Consider the following 15253-nt stretch of genomic DNA (forward strand, 5'->3'; position numbering starts at 1 on the left):
CGAAATGTCAAAAATAATGAAAAAAGGAAAACCACAACAGAGAAATTGGCTACAGACACTTCTGTGGATCCAAAGCTCTTATACTTCTGTTCATCAGCAAACCTTAAGTTAGATGGCTTTCCTATCACCTGCACTGTAGCTCTGCTGCCACTTACCAATGGGGTGCTGCCCAGCAACAAATGTTTCCTGCAGAACGTCTCTGTGCAGGTGTTCACCGTCAGCTAGAGAAAATACTGAGCACTGGCAAGGGATTTCTCTTCTATTTCAGCTATCACACTCTTTTTGAGAGCACAGACAAAATTACAGGAGAAAGTGACATAAGAACATGTAGTAGTTGTAAAAATGGAGCTGTTGGTGGGATTAGGAGATTTATATAGAGTTTTAAAATTTCTCAAAAAAGTCACTGAAGGTATAATCCTCACTTTTGTTACTACATTTCATCAAAATATCAATCACCAGTTGCTTTTTAAAGGTGATATTTTCCTTCCAGTTGGATATTCTTCCCCTGGGGTGAACTGACAACTAGCCATTTCACCAGTAATAAACAGAAAATTTTCAGTATCTCCTGACATTAAAACAAATCAGTATTTATGGGAAAAAACGTGAGAGGGGAGAACAATAGTTGATGTTGTTCTCATTTAATTGAAGGACTGAAACGGAAAACTGGAGAAAGAGCAGAAGGACTAAAACATATTGCCCACCCGGAAGGCTGAAAATAGTGAAGAAATAGGCACATTCCAGCAAAGCAAAGGTGTGTATTAGTTTTCTTAAAAAATATCAGCCTTTATTTGCACAGTAATGTGAGACATTTAACTATTTTCTTATCAGAACTGCAAAGCAATTACCAGTGTGCTAAAGATCTAATTGTGAGGGTTCTTCTGATATAATTAAAACAAAACAAAACAAAACAAAACAAACACAACTAAAGGGCATTGCTACTCTCTATGTCTCTATGAATATCTCTCCAAGCAGCTATAAACAATAAATATACTTTAGAAAAAATATATAAAATGCTACAATTTTCATTAAAAGCATGGATGATTCAATGAAAACACAGTAAATTCACTGTAACATCATTACAGCTCTGTGGATATTATGCTGGCTGTTCTGTGCCTTTGCCACTCCTATGCCACATGTCATGAGGATTAATTGATTAATTAATGATTTTAATATGGACCATACACACACACACACGCACGCGCAAAATGGGCAAACTGACTTTCCAGTCACAGTGCAATGTGAATTGTGGCATATTCCCAAATTTCTGACCCATGATTTTACTATTTCAGACAGTACTGCCAGTATTATTGGAAGGACAGTGTGAAGTGTGTGTTCTCAGTCCACAACAGTGCATGCCAAAACAGAGTAATTAAATGGAATTTATTTCACCCTTTCAAGTGTAAGAGAAGCTAATAATAATAATAATGTTACTAAATACAGGACCATATATAACTACTTTACTCAATCAATTAAAAAAAAAAAAAAAAAAAGAAAAGAATGGACATTCAACATCTTCAAAATTCAAGTAAGTCAATGCATAAATAACAATTAGAAAAAAAACACAACTGATATTTGAATTAAAGTTCAACTACTACATGTAACTGACTCTACCTCTACACCACATGGCAAATATGACTAAAATTGTATCATACATATCAGGTTGGTGACAATTCTTTGAAGCTGAAAGCACAAATATATTTAAGCATGTAGCTTTCAACAACTACCTGGAAGGAAGTGGTGGGGAGCTGGGGGTTGGCATCTTCTTACAGGTAATTAGTGATAGGACTAGAGGGAATGGCCTCAAGTTATACCAGGGGAGGTTTAGGTTAGAAATTAGGAGACATTTCTTCTCAGAAAGAGCAGTCAGGAATTGGAACAGATTGTCCAGAGAAGTGGTGAAGTCACCGTTCCTGGGGGTGTTCAAGGAAATGTAGGATGTGGTGCTTAGGGACATTGTTTAGTGGGTGACATTGGTAGTAGGGTGATGGTTGGATGAGATGATCTTGGAGGTCTTTTCCAATCTTAATGATTCCATGATTCTATGATTAGCATTGCTTTTCTGTGGTTGGAGTACCAGACAGATTTACTTTCTTTGCCAGACTTATCTAGGATCATCTTCTTCCTGAAATGGAAAACAATGAAATTCAAGGTAAATACATATAGGTGTGTTGTTGTTGTTGTTGTTGTTTCTTTTGTTGTTGTTGTTTGTTTGTTTCCTCTCTCTCTTTCTCTTTTTTTTTTTTTTTCCAGATCAACATTTCCCTTGTGATGGTGTCAATAGATTTAGTATGATATTGAAAAGCGTGAGTCTGGCTCTCATGTGCATATCTGGAGAGATTTGAATCTTGAGTCATACCCTACTTGAAAATGCAATTTGGATGGTTCATATTTATTAATTTAATCTTCTCTTCCTATCTGCTTTAGACGTCTCTCTTGGGTCTCAGCATCGTCTTACAAATCCATTCTGTCAAACCCACCAAATCCTATTCAGAACATATTCAGGACATAGCTCCTGATTTTGAAGCAATCTGTCATTTTTATGAGGAGTTTTGACTCATTTTTATGGGAAGCCTAAGGGACAAATGACATGCAGCATGCCAGAGTAGAGTGATTAGCCTGCCAAACTTGGAATCTCTAGCAAACACCCATTGCTGTTCTAATTAACTTACTACATTCAACATTTGCATAAATAAATTACTTAATTGAAGCTTCCTGAATGGCATGACTTTGCACATTTTTGTGATACCAGAAATATCTGAGAAAGCATAGTGAATTTTGTAGTTTTTATAAACAACTTCTTCCTTCCATGGAATTCTCTCATTCATAAACTATTCACAAGTGCAATACTAGGTTTATGTAAGATATATATATATATTTTTTTTCAGTTGAAGTATGAGTTTTCTAAATAAGATATAAATGCCACATCTTTTCAAATTAGGTTTTATAATGAACAGGTCAGTGTTTTTTTAAGTTCTCAGCAAAGTTATGGCAATCATACCTCATTAGTGACTATCTTTCTAAGACTTCACAAGAATCTCTTAAAGAATTTAATGGACACTATAAAGAGCTGCAGCTGAATTTCTGCATTTTTCATGAGAAACAGAAAGACAAGGGAATTGTCAAGCCTACAAAAACAACATTAGAAGTTAAATTTTAGTGGAACAACCATAAATAGAGTACAACATAACTGGGAGAGGAAAATATCATTTGTGAAAATCACATTGCAACCACCCTGCTAAGACTAATACTGTAAAAGAAACTGCAGCATGAAAAACAGAAAAAGCAATGAGAGTAGAGTTCGGAGACATCCTGGGCACACCCTGTCTGCTTCTCCTGTTCTGGGAATAGCTTATACTAAAAAAGTAACATGTCATGAAGTAATTGTTCACTTAAAATTAAAAACAAAGCAGCTGGGGGAAGAATTTTTTGGTCACAGGAGAAATCAAGATGAGTAAATTTAATAAAATAAAATATCCCTGTGTCTGAAAATAGGTTTTCTAAAAACTATACAAATGTGGAGATTAAGTTGAAGTTCTATGCTAACCATTTGCAAACAATTTCATAAACATGAATGACTTCATCGTTCAGAACATAACCTGAGAAGATCAGAGCAGAGTGACTTCTCTTCCAGAACACAGATAAACAGATCGCAACATTTTGAAGTGATTCATCAGGGCTGAAACATGCCTTAGAGTACAATGCCTCTAGCTGAAGCGAATGATACAAGATATCTCCAAACCCAGTATATGAAAAATGTAAATCACACCACTTATTTATTCCTCCAGGATAATGCTGACGGGTGGAAAGAAGTGCAAGAATAATGTGATATATTTTGTGAAAGCCATTTTCTACCGAATAGAAATGTGCTGTGTCAATGATCTATGTTGTGACAAAGCTGTGTCACGATATTCCCAGCTCTCAAACAGAAACACTTTGAATTATGGTTGGATGCATGAATATTTCTGGAATGTGGTAAAGCAATCTCATCAAACCATGAAAGCTTTGTCAGCTACCTTCCATTTCAGTAGATCCTGGCTCTAGAAGCCTCTGAAGTAAAATTTCAATTAAATTCTGAAAAAAAATAAATAAATAAAAATAATAATAATAATAAAAGATTATATCTCAAGGTATTCTTCAAGTATGGCAAAGACAATGTAGAGGTATTGCGCTAACTTTCACACATAATAATGCTCAGTCTGTGACCAGTACATGGTTTAAAAACACACCTATGCAAATTTTAAAAGTAGAGCTAAGAGAACTTCATGAGACTCTATTGCCTGTGTGTCAGGGTTGGAAAGTTTCACTTTGGAGTTTCAAAATGCCATTGACATTCTCCCTGTCTTCTGCTATTTTGTACCAACATGGCCAATTACCAGTAATTGCCGGGCTCCAACACTGCCATGTATTGCCAGGCTCCAGCATAGAGCCACAGTGTGTAGCCCAGTGTTCCCTGCCTGCAGGGTGACAGAGTGTGGATATGCCTGGGACACTGCCAGGCCTGAAGACCTACCTCACTGCTGCCCTGCTACAGGCCAAGCCACAGTGCAGGAGGAGGGACACCAGGCCAGTTCCAAGAAAGACTCCAAGCTCTGTTCTGCAGACAGCTCCCTCCCCTTCTCTCACATCTGTCCCCAGACCCTGCCCAGCAACTCTACCTGAGTAATCACTCCTATGGGAAGTGATCTCACTTGGGGATATGAACTAGTCACTAAAGTATGACCAGTTACCTGGTGACACCAATGGATAGACTCCTGCTCCTTCAGTGATCTCTGTACCAAGTATTAGCTAGATATTTTAATTACATTTGTGAAATTCGTTCACGGATGCTTTGGTGAAATCACCATTGTCTGTGAAGTTCAGCTGGGCTAACATGCACAGCTGGGCCAGCAAGAAGGTCCCCAGCTGCTCTGATCTCACACCTCCCTCTTGCCCACCTGTAGACACTTGACAACTCTCCAATCTCTCTTTTGGTTCTTATAATGAGTTTAATAAAGGAAGTGCTGACACAATCTTAGCTACAGCAACATAAGTACTTCCCTCCAATAAGGGAAAAAGTATGAATATAAAAATGGCTTTCTTTGTTCAGAATAGAACAAACCAGATGGCTTCCCAGACTATAGTACCTAAAAACTTTCACTGATTCCAGTGTGTACAGTATAATAAAAGTATTCAGGGGCCTCTAACTTCTTACAGGGTATTTTATTGTCTTTATTCACCAGTCTGGATATTTGCCATGACAATAATTGAACCATGAAAAACACATATTTCTTTAAAGCATGTTATAGTGCAGCTTTTAGGGAATTGCTACTAGACTGTAATGGAAATTATTTTCATTAATTAATGCTTTGGGTCAACTAATGCAGTTGAATAAATAAAAATATTTGATATATAAAATATAAATAGTATTCAGCACTATCAGTTCTTAGAGAAACATTAAACCTAACAAATATTTTCTACGATAGAAAAGTTTATATATACATTTCTATGTATTTGCACATTTTAAACATTTTTAGTAATACTTGTTTACTATCTACTTCACTATATGCAACAAAAAATCTGTTATAAACATGAAGGTAGAGTACTACATTAGAATGAGTCTGATGAATGGGAAAAAAAAAATGAAGAAACTATTAGAATTTAAAAGACACTCTTGTAAACTTCTACCCACAGGAACTGCACCACTGAATCTGTTTAACCAGAATACTATGAATAATCTCCATATTGGCCCCAGATATACATTTACTTCCCCCAGACAATAATTAGGAGGAAAAGATAGTCATTCACAAACAAGTCAGTGGAGCAAGGGGAAGCTTTTAGCAATCCCAGGTGTTCAGGGTTTATAAGTGGTAACAAAAAAGGGAAAATGTGGGTAACTGACAAAAATGCTATTACTTTACTCTTTCAAAATGAAATTAGATGGTATATCAGAGTAGTTTAAGGAATAGAAGCAATACTGAAGAATGAGAAAAAACATACACAAAATTTCTTCATTCTCTATGAAATAGTAAGTGTGAATTAGAAAAAATATAATTCTTCATTAAAAAAAATCCTTATTTACCCTGTCACTACCTCAAACCAATCAACACTTCCTGCAAATGTTCAGGTACTCAGGCACAAGGATGACTGCATGTACTAGTGGGCTTCAGGAAGTTCTGTCAGGACAATGTCATGTTTTTATTTCTCTGTGGAAAACAAACTGAAGTTCAGCCTTAAAGCTTACATGGCAGGATAGATCATTGTGGGACTGTGTTTGAAGATCTAAGCATCAAAGTGAACATATATTTCATACTGGACGGGACATTTCAGGCGGGTGGCATCTTTATGACATTCATGTTAGAGCCTGAGTAAACCAGCCTCTGGTAAACAAGTCTTCCCCTTACCATAGCCCTTCCAGCTCTCATCAGCTTGATGTCTTCCACATTTCATTTGCAACGAGAGTGGAGACTGGTGCTTTGGACCTGTCACCATGGTGTGAGGTTGATTGCCAGGCTGAAACTCTGAAAACCAAACAGTGGCAAGCTGAAACTGAGCCAGCAAACAGTCTTGGAAGAAACACTGAGACATGCTGGCAGTTTCATGCCATAAAAATGCTGTATGAGCTGGAGAGACGAGGGATTTTACAGAGAGTTAAGGAAGGCTTTCTGAAGGTGAGACTTAGTAAAATCAGATCAAACCACTGCTAATTTATCATAATCTAATGGTCTGTTGGGACTCTGCAGCTGGTGGAAAGTAGACAGAAGCAAGCGAGATTTAGGTTTGTTAGGAATGTTCAAAGACAGGCAAAGCACACATTGTGTTAACCTTGAGCTAACTTTATGAACAATGTAGTGAAGAATACACCATAACTAACATATTTTAGGAATATTTGTAATAATTGTCAAAACCATACAGCTATCTTCTGAAAGCTTTTATCCATTACTAGTTTACAATGCACAGTACTTCAGGGTGCTGAAGTGCTGTGCACTATTAATGTACTGATTCTGGCACCTGTTGTGTAGTCTTTCCATATTAAAGAAGGAAATTCAGTTCTCCTTAGGTTCAAAGGTTTAAGGAACAAACAAAAGCTTGTTGAAGTGAATGGTCTAACCCACTGGCTTCCCATCAGGACCTACATTTTTCAGGAAATAATTTCCTGGTTTAGGCATGCATGACAATTTTGTTTGTATGTTCTACAAAACCGATATTAATGTATTATACATTTAAGCATACTGTTAATAATGGAACGTTTGTTTTTCTGGTGGCTGAAGAAGAGTTCTCTGAGAGCTTAGTATTTTCTAAACTATAATCTCAGCTTTACCATTTTCTTGTCTTTGTGAAATCAAGAAAAATTTTCTTCAATGAATGTCTTGGACGGGGTTAGTGCTTCCTAACATTGTCTACAACTGCTGTCAGATACTACAAGAAAACCCTACAAAATGTAATAGAATATATATTTTCCAGCTAGGTTTTTAAACACCCAAGGGAATTTAGCAAAGAACAATGCACAATGGTGTTATAGATTAGTGTAGCAGACTTAACAAATATGAAAAAGGAATTGTACATTCTGAAATTCTAAAAATTAAAATTAAATTCAATAAAAGTATAATACTTTTCCATCAAAACTTTTGGTTTCATTCATCACTTGCTCTAAGTGTTTTTCTGGAGTTCTAGAAAAATTCATGCCTGAGAAATATAAGGCATTTATGGATTAATATTTTTTGCACTATCCAACATTTTTCATTGCTCAAACACTCCAAATTACTAGTGTTCCATTGTGTGTTAGGGTATTTCTGTCCTAACAACGACAAAGTGAAATGTTATACACATTTAAGTTCAATCAGATGATTCACTCCAGCTGAATCTTTAAGAAATGATTTCCCCAGGTTGAACACCTTAGATCTCAGTAGGAAAGCCAGAACCCTGTACTCTGATAACCAATCGAAAACAAATCAAGTTTTGTTTAGTTCACAGTCATGGCTGGAAATTTACCAAGGCTCCAGCCTTCATGGTTACATAAGGAGCCTTGGGACACCACGTGAAAAGAGGCCAAGTGTAATTAATGGGCAATGTCTGGCTTCATAAAATCTTCCTCTGCTTGCAGATGTTCAACACTGTATCCTCTATCAGATATAAGCACTACAATCTTTAAATCAAGGTGATAAGGATATGTGTGGCCTCTGTGTTCCCAGGCAGTTCCTGGTAAGGAGGAAAGTGCTGCCTGCCAAGGAACCCACCAGCTCCTCAGGGGCAATTTTTGTCAGCACTACATTGCATTTCTTCCTGTTAGGAACTGCTGATCTGGGACATCAGAGTACCTCATGCCTTTCCCTGGGTGGCTGAGGTGCAGCTCTCCATTACCAGCTGCAGCTATGACACTGACAAAAGCACTCTAGGTATCTACATGATGGTGGGTGCTGAATTCATTTGAGATCTATCTCCTGTTATACAGTTATTTAATCAGAAAAGCTGAATTTCTTTATGGTTCTGTATGACCAGTCTTTCAGAACACCACAGGTGGCATATTTGTACCTTTCAGAAATTAATCTTGTAGAAGAAAAACAACTGTTATTTCAGTTTGCACAGATTTTTTTTTTTTTTTTTTTTTTTTTTTTTTTGTCTCACACCACTAAAAATAAGCTTTAACTGCTAATATTCTTCTAAGCTACTGAAGGTCATTCTCTGAATGAAGGATGAAACAGTTGTTTAGACAGTACAATGCGGGTACTGATAGAAGAGTCAATGTTTGAAAATAGGCAGGAGGCATTGATCAGAATGCTTGCAAAATTTTAGTTTAAATTCTGGATATTAGTTTGCTGGAACAATTAGAGCCATGAGGTTATATCTGCAACATGAACTTCTTGTTTATATTTGCAACATGTGTTTGGACTGTGTTTCGTCTCCTGTGTATGAGAGAGATTGAGTTTTTTCACACTTAGTTGTATATTTGACTTAATTATCACAAAGCATTTTTACTTATTTATGTTATATTAGCTACTATGCATAGATTCTTTAAACAAAAAAAAAATATAACACAAACCTTATTGATTTGAAGTACCCACAAGAACTGATTTTCACCCAAAGCACTAGAATGAAATAACAACATACCTCCATGCAGGAAAACCCTGAAGCGATGTCTACAATGGCTTTGCTTGCTGGTGCTTTCATACGGCCTTAGAGGGCAAAGTTTGAATTTGAACCAGCTCCCTCTTGTACTTCATTTTCTTTCCTAGAGAGCCAGCTGGCTGACTCAAATCCAGACTATGAAGCAAAAATGGGCAAAACACTTCTCTGGAGACAGATTCTCATATGACATGCACTCACCCAGCCCTCCCACCTGAGGGGCTAGACCTCAGCCACATCCTGAGATATTTAACACCTGGTTGGACAGGACACTCCAGGCCAGAATTCATCCTTATTTGGAAATAAAAGGGAAGATTTTACAAACCTCACTTGACACATCACTACTATTGAGAGAACCTGCATTTATAATAAAACATGCTTGGATATTTGGTAAATGCTACCAAATGCCTACTCCTATAGACATTTTTGTATCTGTTTCCACTATGTTTTATTTCCCTGTTTTCTCTATATACCAATTAGGTTTAAAAATTAAGTGCCTTGTTATGTGAATTATGATCAATACATTTTATATTGCTGATCTTTTTATTCTAAAAAATTTCTAAACAAGCACCTAAAAAGAGTTTGTTCGTGGAGTAAGATAGGAAAAAAATCTGATTTAATAACTGTTTAAGGGAAGAATTAACATTATTTAAGGAAACACCATTTTTCCTATCTTTACTACTAGGATTTTTGTATCAGTATCTGAATAAAAGCTACTTCATCAATTGCATATATACTTAAAGACAAGTTTTCTGGCTATAAGCATTCACCTAGAAGGCCTGAAACCCTACGGAATTATATCAAGCAGGTTACTAGTCATCCCACTGTCAGTTTTAGCTGACATATTAATCCATCTCTCCCTTGGCTGCGCTATGGTGCAACAACTGCACTATATTAATCAGGTGGATAGAACTGGACATAATTTCTTTATTTTTATTTTTTAAGAAAAGAGTATGGGAAAATAACCTTACAAATTTGGTATGAAGATGAAGTAGATATCTAATTCAGCCTAAATTGTCAAACTGTGCTTTCAGAAAAATAAAATAAAATATTAATTTGATCATTCATTTTACAATAAACACAGAAAATTAAAAGAAAGAGCAATCTCAATGTTTTTATTTTAATATATTTAAGACATGACCTAATTTTCATGGTGGCTTATACAGGAATATGACAGCTTAAATAACTCTTTAAACTGGCTTTACTTAATTACAGAGATCCTTCTTCTATATATAAGTTGAGTAGTTAATGGTACTACTGAGATTAGTTGGCTTGGCATTTACAACTTGAATGATAGTAGCAGCTAAAAAGTGAAGCATGGAATTTGGTAGATAGCATAGCAGGATAAGAACAAGTACCTAAAATGAGATACAAGCTAAACTTATATATATATATAAATGAATATATATATATAATCCCTTTCTCCTAGTGTCCTCTTGTTTGTTTGTCCTAATAAATTTATTAAACTTAGTTGTCTGCAATAATGGTGACACTTCTTTATTTATTTTTATCTAACATGATGATCACACTGTGGGACTTATGGACACAATATTCTACAGTGCACATTTTGTCTTGTTGACTGCTGTGCCAAGTAAATACCTCAGAGCCTTAACCACTTTAATAAAATATGATGATTTTTTCAAATAGAAAAACAAGAAGCCACTTCTACAGCAAGAAACCACTCAATTCTTTACATTTTATTTTTGTCCTTCATGTTATTCTGACAATTTCCTACCATTCCTAAAATAGCTGCTTTTTCCTAACAGGCTCACACAACAGTAATTTCTGCCCACATACGATGAGAATCAATGTGATATATGATTTTTTTTTTTTTTTTTTTTTTTTTCCATGATTTGGAAACAAAAACACATCTCAAAGCTTGTCATGAGAAATGGAAAGGAAGTTTTCATCCAAAAGTTAATTCGGTACAAAATTTATTTGGTTAGTATAATTCAGAAATTATGACTCAATGACTCAGAAACTTTGATTTTAGACATTTTAGACAGTTCATGTTGATATTTCAATCTGTCTCATTGACAGTTAGATAAATTTTGAAAAGTAGGTTACACCTTCATGCTAAACTTCTCAAACAAAATAAAAAAAAAAAAAAGAGGGAGAGAGAGAAGAGAGAGAGAGAGAAAACAAAGAAAAAGAACAATGAAAGAAAGAGGAAAAAAAAAGGAAAAAAAAAAAAAAGGAAGGAAGGCAGGCATGAAGAAAGCTGAAGTAAAGAAATGGAAGTGAAAAAAAACACATGTATGTGAAAGGGAATTTCTGTTGAAAGCCAAAGTCTTACTATGCTAAAATTCAGTTTAACTCAAATAAATTCAATGTGCAATGCAAAGTCTTTGAAATAATAATAATAATAAAAAAAACAACAACAACAGCAAAAAGCACCCACATCTTTTCATGTTTGCAAATGACTAACATTATGTTTACCAAATACAATTTATTTCTGCTGGTATAAACAGACATTAGAATATTCCATTTCCCAAGAGACCTGCAAGGCCCTTTTTGTAACAAATAATTTGTTTATTCCTGTATTTTCAATTTCCAAAGTTTCTATGTTGTTAATAATATCACGATAAGATTTTTGGAAACACTTAAATGAAAGTTCTAATATAGTCATTTAAAATCCATATATTCAGTAAAACATCATTTCTTTAAAATTCTCAGCCTACCAAAGTAAATCTTAATGTATTCCTTTGTTCATCCAGTTTGCAGCTCTGAAATAAATAACACAATAACAGACTTTTAACACCCAGTGGGCTTTGGGCTTCGGGCCCTGGGGCTAATAAGATACAGTGCCAGTAGCAATCTTAGTAGACAGTAAAAAGAAAAGCACTAAGGGAAAATAAAAATATATATTTATTATTGAGCAAGTTTCTTATTCTACAGAAGCCTTTCTGTACTTTGGGAAAGCTGGGTTGTGTTTTCAGGTGCTGTACCAAGGCAGACTCCCAGACAGTGTAGGGTCATTGGCCAGCTGGGCTGCTCACTAAACTAATGAATTTTGTTTTCTGTCCTGTATCTAATATGTAGGTAATGTCTATGCTGCTGTTTAGCACATTAAGATTCCCTTCAGCTAACATAATATGAGCCACATTTCTTCATCCCTATTACTTCTTGGAGTCAAAGTCATCCACATTGTACTCCTTACTGACGTAGCACAGTCTGTTAAAGAATTGGCCTACAGGGCACTTGTGGTGCTTTCTAAGAATTTTTGTCCTTTGCTGTATTAGAGAAAGGAAGAAAAACACCAAGGGCCAGATGTCAAGAAAGAGAGCCTGCACTATTCTTGACTTTCTTGCAAGTGTCAAGACATGTTAAGAGTCCTAAGCAGAAATGCTAAATATACATGTTCAGATAGTGCCAAACATGCTGAGGAAAGAGAAAGCAAGTGCATGTGCTACCTCCCTATGCTGGAGCTCAGCAGAGTTCTCTGGACTGAAGGACATAGCTAGCAGGCTTCAGGCTGCAAAGCTTACAGCCTCATCAGTATGCAGTCAACACCACTGGGTGTTGACTGTGCTCATACAGTCCCCTTTGTCCTCAATCTTTAATGTACATATTGTCACAACAATCCTGTAGAGTAAGGAAGTGCAATTAAATTTGTTTTGCAAACAGGAACTGAGTCACAGAGACAAATGACTGAACTCTAGAAAGTTTCAGGTGCTTAGTTAGGATTTTGCCAAATGCCCTGGAGGAAAACTAAGTCTGAGACTGGAATTAAGCTCTGCTCTTTCATGCCATCAGTTGTTAGTTACGCTACTAAATCTTCTTTTCTCTCATTCAGCCATGCAGGAATAAAAATACTGCAGGAAAAAAAATAAAAAAAAATGCACCCAAATACTTCTTCAGATTTTACATCTTCAGATTGTGATTCTTACTAATTTTTCATAAATATTCACATCAATGTACTTTTGTTTTCATAAATTACGTACAGAGATTATAAATCTCTGCAGTTAGATTTATATAGGTTACTGAAGAGTTTAAATTTCTGATTAGAATTCACATGCTTTTTTTTTTTTTTTTTTTGAACGATGACTGTAAGAGAAAAAGTGTTCAGCAAATTCTAGCTGCATCTCTATTCTGTTAAACACATGCTCTATTTCTGCAGTAAACATTCCTAAAACACTTCGAAGTATGATTTCAAAAATGAATTGAATTGCTGAATTTTTTATTTTTTTATTATTATTTTTTTTTGTATGCATACTTCAGGAACATAAATGTTTTTGGAAAACAGTCTTCACTGTCATGTTCATTCTGGAGTGTCAGGGCATGTTAGGTATATTTGACAGCATTATAATTGCAATTTTGCAAAGATGTAAAATGTCAAGACATGCTAGATGTTCTAAACAACACTGCAAATATACCTGCTATATTTTTTCTGCAGCAAGTGTTTAAACAAAATTAAGCATATTAGATATCAGCAATGAATATAATGCACAAAACTTTAAGGACTGCTATGAACTGAATTGCAATACATTGTACTGATAAGAATGCTAGCACCATTTCTCAAGCAGGGTTTCTCACTTTTTGTCACAGGAAGCCTCTGTGTAGTAAAGTGTTTAATTCCATGTATAATGTTATTATGAAGCCAGTAGAAGAACCAGCATATTCTGGACCGTGGTAAGCGGAATTAAATATCCTAAATATAATGGATTTTTTTTTTTTTTCTCACCTTCAAGACATAAAGACAGTGTTTGAAGGGTAGTAATTCTCCAGAGCAAAGTAGTAAGTGAGGACTTTGGTAACAGCAGGACTCCAAAGGAGTATCCTGCTGGAAAGAAAGAAAGAAAGAAAGAAAGAAAGAAAAAAAAAAAAAAAAAAAAAAAAAAAGAGGAAAACAACAATCTACTTTTGCCACAGTTTATTTCCCTCTTTAATTGTATTCTAATTCTACGTGTCTCTGATATTTTTGGGGATTTTCTTTGGAAGTTTTTCCCTTGTTATGTCTCAGGATATGAACTGTCTAAACTCCATTCAGCAGAAATTAGTAAAGATTAAATCACTACTAAATAAAAGACTGTAATGATTACTGATGAGGTTAATCCAAGCCAGTACCTCACAGTTTACAAAACCTCAGTTTGAACACAGTTTATTAGTGCACAAAGTACATTTTCATGGAATTTCTTTTTCCAGTTTTTGGCATTTTTCAGATGGTGATTAAAATAACTAATCACAATTTAATAGAAAATAAAAAAAGGAAATACATTTTAAATGTCACATTTATATTTAAAAAATAAAATGGTTTCCATTTTGTTATTAAAGTGAAACCTGCTCCTGTTAATTTTCTTCCTTACATTTTCAGTGGGCACATAGTCAAATCTAGACTTAATTTATTATACCATTAATTATTTATCTACATAAATATATATTGGAGTAGAAAATTCTCCAAAAAGCACCTCTAGGATGATGTATATTGTAGACTGAAAAAGGGAAAGGATAATTTTAACTACTAGAAGGAAATGTAGAACAAGAATATGTTTAATAGTTGTATTAAACAGTACTTAAACAAAAATATTATTTTCATCAGTACTCATTTGGGAAGCAGGAGCGAGAGCTTCCTTTCTTGGATGGTAGATTCAATTTTGCATATATTTTTTGTAGACTCTTTCTGGTACTGGTTTGTTTGTATTCAAAGCAAAAAACATTCTCTGCCTTAGGAGTTGATAACCTTCGTATTTGACAGCTCTTTGAATGTAATATTAGTAATATTCTCAAGAAATATAAATGGATGGAAGAATTTAGTTAAAAACAAATAAACTCCATGGAGTTGAGCAGATTATATGGCTTGTAATAACTTTAGAATAACATAATATTAAACATCTCTCATACATCTGAAAAGGTCATGAAAACAGTCATGTAAATTAACAACCATAACTTCTAAAAATATGATTTTTGTAAAAGCACATTTTTAATATATTCTACAGCAATCTGAAAGAGTTTGATTTCCCACTTCTGTGGTCAATCAGAAAAAAAAAAAAAAAAAAAAAAGAAAATTGAATAGAATTACCTGTGTCAATATGCTGCTGAAAACACAGCAATTCCACAGTACATAGCCTCTTCATTCAAATGCCATTGTTTTCCAGAAGGTGATGAGGCACAGAACTGGGAGTGTGTCTGCATCCAGAAAGAATCCAGCTGGCCA

At 35.0% G+C, this 15253-nt stretch overlaps 1 long non-coding RNA gene across 1 annotated transcript; it reads right to left on the reverse strand.

Annotated features, from left to right (window-relative positions):
- Nucleotides 1-2518: 2518 nt before the first annotated feature.
- LOC118171106 lies at nt 2519-13883 on the reverse strand. Its single transcript, XR_004753041.1, has 4 exons — nt 13784-13883; nt 6381-6497; nt 6059-6182; nt 2519-4071 (listed from the first exon to the last, which is right to left on the reverse strand). It is a non-coding gene; the product is annotated as an uncharacterized LOC118171106 (long non-coding RNA).
- Nucleotides 13884-15253: the final 1370 nt, after the last annotated feature.

This window comes from Oxyura jamaicensis, chromosome 8 (assembly GCF_011077185.1).
Source record: "Oxyura jamaicensis isolate SHBP4307 breed ruddy duck chromosome 8, BPBGC_Ojam_1.0, whole genome shotgun sequence".
Lineage (NCBI taxonomy): Eukaryota > Metazoa > Chordata > Aves > Anseriformes > Anatidae > Oxyura > Oxyura jamaicensis.